The sequence below is a fragment of the Pelophylax lessonae genome (assembly GCF_965119305.1).
Source record: "Pelophylax lessonae genome assembly, chromosome: 2".
NCBI classification, from domain to species: Eukaryota; Metazoa; Chordata; class Amphibia; order Anura; family Ranidae; genus Pelophylax; species Pelophylax lessonae.
In genome coordinates this window covers 716,089,875-716,097,213 of record NC_138769.1, presented here as the reverse complement: position 1 = coordinate 716,097,213, position 7,339 = coordinate 716,089,875, and positions in this window count along the sequence as shown.

The window sequence follows — 7,339 nt, the reverse complement described above, 5'->3', positions numbered from 1 at the left end:
GTAGCACACTCCTGAACTCTATACATAGCACACTCCTGAACCCTGCCTGTAGCACACTCCTGAACCCTGCCCGTAGCACACTTCTGAACCCTGCCCGTAGCACACTTCTGAACTCTGCCCGTAGCACACTCCTGAACCCTACCCGTAGCACACTCCTGAACTCTATACGTAGCACACTCCTGAACCCTGCCTGTAGCACACTCCTGAACCCTGCCCGTAGCACACTTCTGAACCCTGCCCGTACTCTGCCCGTAGCACACTCCTGAACCCTACCCGTAGCACACTCCTGAACTCTATACGTAGCACACTTCTAAACTCTGCCCGTAGCACACTCTTGAACCCTCCCATAGCACACTCCTGAACCCTGCCTGTAGCACACTCCTGAACCCTACCCGTAGCACACTCCTGAACTCTATACATAGCACACTCCTGAACCCTACCCGTAGTACACTCCTGAACTCTATACGTAGCAGACTTCTGAACCCTACCCGTAGCACACTCCTGAACTCTATACGTAGCACACTTCTGAACTCTGCCCGTAGCACACTTTTGAACCCTCCCATAGCACACTCCTGAACCCTGCCTGTAGCACACTCCTGAACGCTACCCGTAGCACACTCCTGAACTCTATACATAGCACACTCCTGAACCCTACCCGTAGCACACTCCTGAACTCTATATGTAGCAGACTTCTGAACCCTGCCCGTAGCACACTCCTGAATTCTGCCTGTAGCACACTCTTGAACCCTCCCATAGCACACTCCTGAACCCTGCCTGTAGCACACTCCTGAACCCACCTGTAGCACACTCCTGAACCCTGCCTGTAGCACACTCCTGAACCCTACCTGTAGCACACTCCTGAACTCTGCCCGTAGCACACTCCTGAACCCTCCCATAGCACACTCCTGAACCCTGCCTGTAACATACTCTTGAACCCTCCCATAGCACACTCCTGAACCCTGCTTGTAGCACACTCCTGACCCTACCCGTAGCACACTCCTGAACCCTGCCCATAGCACACTCCTGAACCCTGCACGTAGCACACTCCTGAACCCTGCCCGTAGCACACACAGTGTTATATTTGCTTAAGTGTTTTGAGCAGATATAACAAAACACTTTTAATGGTATACTTAGAAGACCGATAGGGAACAAATAAGAGGAGTACATTTTTGGGGTGTACATAACCTTTAAGCATTCTGCATACAGCAACAAAAAAAACTGTAGGGTGTCATAGACACGCCCCTTCTTCCCACCAGTAGAAGTGAAAGATTTCTCACTTCATCTATACTAGAAAAGCTTGCCTAGCTTTAACAGAACGGGACCAGTCATAGAAAACTGACGACAAAGTTGATGCTGAAACCACTCTACCTAACAGAACCCGATTCTTTAGGAAAGTGGACATGCCCTTTAATCGATGCATACAGTTGTATTGGATTTTATGACATCCTATATTTTACTCACCTGGCTGTGATTGCACCCAGACAGACACACAGGTCACCATCCAAGGGGATTTTCCGAGAGGATAATGCAGCCTTTTCTAGAAATAGACAGAACTGGCTGCGTGCGTTGATGGTAGCGAGCAGATGAGAAAAAAAAAAGACGGGAGCGTCGCTCATGAATTATCCACTCTGTGTAATCCGGTCCCAGGCAAAGGATGAGACACTGCGTCTGCTCCCTCTGCAGGATCTACACCAGGATCCTTCTCTGCCCAAAGTTCAATATCGCCTCTGCTGTCTGGCACGCTCCCCGGTGTGCTCACCACGCCCACTGCTATAGCGTTTCACCACACACGCCAAGGCAAGGGCATCATCCACTCACCATCTCTCCAGTCAGGAAAAGCAAAGGGTAACTCCAATTTCGTGGGAAAAAAAATTGCAATAATGAAAAAAAATAATAATATAGCATATATAATTGCGACACAAGTCATATTGTAATTGAATGTTATTACAAATGGCCTTTCCTTTTCAGTGTGCAGTGCTGTCATTTTCTGTAAAATGCAATATGGCCACCTGGAGGTATTCTGTACACATACGCCGCCCCCCCCCCCCCAATCAGTGATTGGCTCACTGATTTTCCCAAAATTATGCACTAAGACACAAATCAGATTTTTGGCATCCTCTGCAACAGAAATTTTATTTTCAGTGAGATACTCCCAAAGGGAAATCACCAGTGGCGGCTGGTGCTCCATCAGTCGGGGGGGTGCAGATGGACCTGCCCCCCATATCACTCCAGCCTGCATCACCATATCTGCACCAAAGGGAAATCACCAGTGGTGGCTGGTGCTCCATCAGTCGGGGGGGGGGGGGGGGGGGCGCAGATGGACCTGTTCCCCCCCATATCACTCCAGCCTGCACCACCACATCTGCACCAAAGGGAAATCACCAGTGGTGGCTGGTGCTCCATCAGTCGGGGGGGGGCGCAGATGGACCTGCCCTCCCCCCATATCACTCCAGCCTGCACCACGACATCTGCACCAAAGGGAAATCACCAGTGGCGGCTGGTGCTCCATCAGTCGGGGGGGGGGCGCAGATGGACCTGCCCCCCCATATCACTCCAGCCTGCACCACCACATCTGCACCAAAGAGAAATCACCAGTGGCGGCTGGTGCTCCATCAGTCGGGGGGGGGGCGCAGATGGACCTGCCCCCCCCCCCATATCACTCCAGCCTGCACCACCACATCTGCACCAAAGGGAAATCACCAGTGGCGGCTGGTGCTCCATCAGATGGGGGGGGGGGGGCGCAGATGGACCTGCCCCCTCATATCACTCCAGCCTGCACCGCCACATCTGCACCAAAGGGAAATCACCAGTGGCAGCTGGTGCTCCATCAGTCGGGGGGGCCACAGATGGACCTGCCCCCTCCCCATATCACTCCAGCCTGCACCACCACATCTGCACCAAAAGGAAATCCCCAGTGGCGGCTGGTGCTCCATCAGATGGGGGGGCGCAGATGGACCTGCCCCCCCCCCCCATATCACTCCAGCCTGCACCACCACATCTGCACCAAAAGGAAATCACCAGTGGCGGCTGGTGCTCCATCAGTCGGGGGGGCACAGATGGACCTGCCCCCCCCCCCTATATCACTCCAGCCTGCACCACCACATCTCTCATCCGTCAGTCAGTTTACCTTGTTCCTCTGGAATGACAGGCGGCGGCGGCTTCCCCCTTAGGCTCCTTCGTGTCCCTTCTTGGCGGTCGTCTCCTCCCCCCCTTCTTATAGCATGCCTTCTCCTTTCGGCCAATCAGGAAACAGGTCTCAGGACCGCTTCCTGGTTGGCCGGGAAGAGAATCAGTGTGGCAATAGCGAATATTCATTCGCTATTGTCACACAACTGGGTGGGCTCGGGGTGCAGTGCTCTGCACCCCAAGCCCACCCTTTTTGAAGCCTATTAGAGCTTCTGACTCTAATCACATGCTTAAAACAAAAAAAAAACCTCATTGGAATCCATGCGTCCGGCGCCCTGCATGTAGATTGGGGGCCGGATGCATGGATGGGTGGGGCGGCGCCCCTGCACCCCTGATGGACGGGCCGCCACTTGAAATCACATCTAAAGGGATGCAGACTTTCCTTATTAGAGCCCTGCAAGTGCAGCAGCTGATTGATAATAACAAAACCACTCCCATTAGATTTAGTCACTAGGACACCGACAAACACACAATGATTTCTTCAGAATAACAAAAGATAGGAATCTGCAACAATGTTTGTTACAATCCCTGCAATGTACAGAGATCACCCAGAGGGGAATGTTTTTTTCTCAACAAAGGTGGAGTTACTCTTTAAGTGCCGGTTCACACATATGCGATGTCAGACATTGCATGCAATTTGCAGCGCACTGCTCTGCAAATCACATGCGATGTCTGTGCGATGTGAATTCAGCCATACAAATTGTATGGCTGAATTGGCATCGCATTGGGGCCAAAGTCGCACAGGACCTTTTTTTGGTCCTCACTAGAATCGGATCGCATTGGGTATTCACACCTATGCGATCCGATTCATGTCCGAACTGACAGTTCGCACTGCGATATGCGAACTGATCTGGGGGTGTCGTTAACTTTGTATTGACACCCTCAGTGATTCGCATATGGCGGTGTGAACTGCCTGCAAGTCGGGTGCAATGAACCCGCAGTGGATTTGCAGTGTTCCCGCATTGCGCCAATGTGAACCGACATTTAACCGCTTGCCGACCGCCACAAGTACATATACTGCGGCGGTCAGCCCCTCACAGGCAGAGTGACGTATCGGTACGTCACTAGCCTGTGAGGCTCTGGGGAGCGCACGCACCACCGGCGGCGCGCTTCCGCGCGGTCACGGACCCCCGCGCGTGTGACCGGCAGACCCGATGTCCGCCGGTCACTCTGCGATCGTCGGGGGAGAGGGAGAAAGGCAGGCGGCTGATGTAAACAAGACGCCTGTCATTCTCCCCTGTGTAGAAACACTGATCATACGGTTCTACTATGTAGGACCGTTGATCAGTGTTCCTACAGCTCAAGCCACAGCCAATCACAGTTAGAATCACGCCCCTAGGGACACACACAGCCCATCCCTCTCAAATAAAGTTAACCCCTTCACTGCCAGTGTAATTTTACAGTAACAGTGCATACAGTGGGTACGGAAAGTATTCAGACCCCCTTAAATTTGTCACTCTTTTTATATTGCAGCCATTTGCTAAAATCATTTAAGTTCATTCTTCTTCCTCATGAATGTACACATAGCACCCCATACTGACAGAAAAACACAGAATTGTTGACATTGTTGCAGATTTATTAAAAAAGAAAAACTGAAATATCACATGGTCCTAAGTATTCAGACCCTTTGCTCAGTATTTAGTAGAAGCCCCCTTTTGATCTAATACAGCCAGGAGTCTTTTTGGGAAAGATGCAACAAGTCTTTCACACCTGGATTTGGGGATCCTCTGCCATTCCTCCTTGCAGATCCTCTCCAGTTCTGTCAGGTTGGATGGTAAACGTTGGTGGACAGCCATTTTTAGGTCTCTCCAGAGATGCTCAATTGGGTTTAAGTCAGGGCTCTGGCTGGGCCATTCAAGAACAGTCACGGAGTTGTTGTGAAGCCACTCCTTCGTTATTTTAGCTGTGTGCTTAGGGTCATTGTCTTGTTGGAAGGTAAACCTTCGGCCCAGTCTGAGGTCCAGAGCACTCTGGAGAAGGTTTTTGTCCAGGATATCCCTGTACTTGGCCGCATTCATCTTTCCCTCGATTGCAACCAGTCGTCCTGTCCCTGCAGCTGAAAAACACCCCCACAGCATGATGCTGCCACCACCATGCTTCACTGTTGGGACTGTATTGGACAGGTGATGAGCAGTGCCTGGTTTTCTCCACACATACCGCTTAGAATTAAGGCCAAAAAGTTCTATTTTGGTCTCATCAGACCAGAGAATCTTATTTCTCACCATCTTGGAGTCCTTCAGGTGTTTTTTTAGCAAACTCCATGCGGGCTTTCATGTGTCTTACACTGAGGAGAGGCTTCCGTCGGGCCACTCTGCCATAAAGCCCCGACTGGTGGAGGGCTGCAGTGATGGTTGACTTTCTACAACTTTCTCCCATCTCCTGACTGCATCTCTGGAGCTCAGCCACAGTGATCTTTGGGTTCTTCTTTACCTCTCTCACCAAGGCTCTTCTCCCCCGATAGCTCAGTTTGGCCGGACGGCCAGCTCTAGGAAGGGTTCTGGTCATCCCAAACGTCTTCCATTTGAGGATTATGGAGGCCATTGTGCTCTTAGGAACCTTAAGTGCAGCAGAAATCTTTTTGTAACCTTGGCCAGATCTGTGCCTTGCCACAATTCTGTCTCTGAGCTCTTCAGGCAGTTCCTTTGACCTCATGATTCTCATTTGCTCTGACATGCATTGTGATCAGGAAGGTCTTATATAGACAGGTGTGTGGCTTTCCTAATCAAGTCCAATCAGAATAATCAAACACAGCTGGACTCAAATGAAGGTGTAGAACCATCTCAAGGATGATCAGAAGAAATGGAAAGCAACTGAGTTAAATATATGAGTGTCACAGCAAAGGGTCTGAATACTTAGGACCATGTGATATTTCAGTTTTTCTTTTTTAATAAATCTGCAACAATGTCAACAATTCTGTGTTTTTCTGTCAGTATGGGGTGCTATGTGTACATTCATGAGGAAGAAGAATGAACTTAAATGATTTTATCAAATGGCTGCAATATAACAAAGAGTGAAAAATTTAAGGGGGTCTGAATACTTTCCGTACCCACTGTATGTATAGCACTGATTACTGTAGAAATGTCACTGGTAACCCCAAAAGTGTCAGAAATGTCAGTCAAGGGTCCAATCTGTCCGCCGCAATGTCGCAGTCCCGCAAAAAAAAAAACACAGATAGCCGCCATTACGCGTTAAAAAAAAAACAACAAAAATGACAAAAATCTTTCCCTTTGTTAGTGAACGCGATAACTTTTGCGCAAACCAAATACGCTTTTTGCAATTTTTTTTACCAACACATATATAGCATAAAACAAATTGGCCGAAAATGTTAAAAAATTTAGATTTTTACTTTTTTTTTTGTGGGGAATTTCATATAAAAAAATGTGAAAAATATTGTTATTTTTGCAAAATTAACGCTCTTTTTTTGTTTATAGCGCATGATCAAAAAATCGCACAGGTGATCAAATACCACCAAAAGAAAGCTCTGTTTGTGGGAAAAAAAGGACGTCAAATTTGTTTAGGTACAGCGTCGCACGTCCGCGCAATTGTCCGTTAAAGTCACGCAGTGCCGAATCGCAAAATACCCCCTGGTCTTTTAGCAGCCAAATCCTCAGGGGCTTAAGTGGTTAAAGCGTAACTCCACTTTCGTTGTGAAATCATTCCCCTCTGGGTGATCTCTGTACATTAGAAGGATTGTAACAAACTTTGTTGCAGATTCCTCCCTTTTGGTATTCTGAAGAAATCGTTGTTTGTTCCTCTGTGCTGAGTGGGTCTAATGGGAGTGGTTTCATAATTATCTATCAGCTGTGGCAGCTGCAGGGCTCTAATGAGGAAAGATGCTGGGCCGGCATCCCTTTAGATGTGTTCCTATTGGGAGTATCTCATCAACAATAACATTTTTGTTGCAGGGGATGCCAGAAATCTGACTTGTATCTTAAGCAAACTTCTGGGAAAATTGGTGAGCCAATCACACAAGCAGGAAATGATGTTTCTGGGGGTGTGGTCAGTATACATTCTGTCTACAGAACACCACTAGGTAGCCATATTGTATTTTCAGAAAATGACAACAGCTGCAGATTGAAAAGGAAAGGTAATTTTTACTAACATTCAATTACAATATGATTTGTGTCACAATTGTATACGCTATATTGTTTTT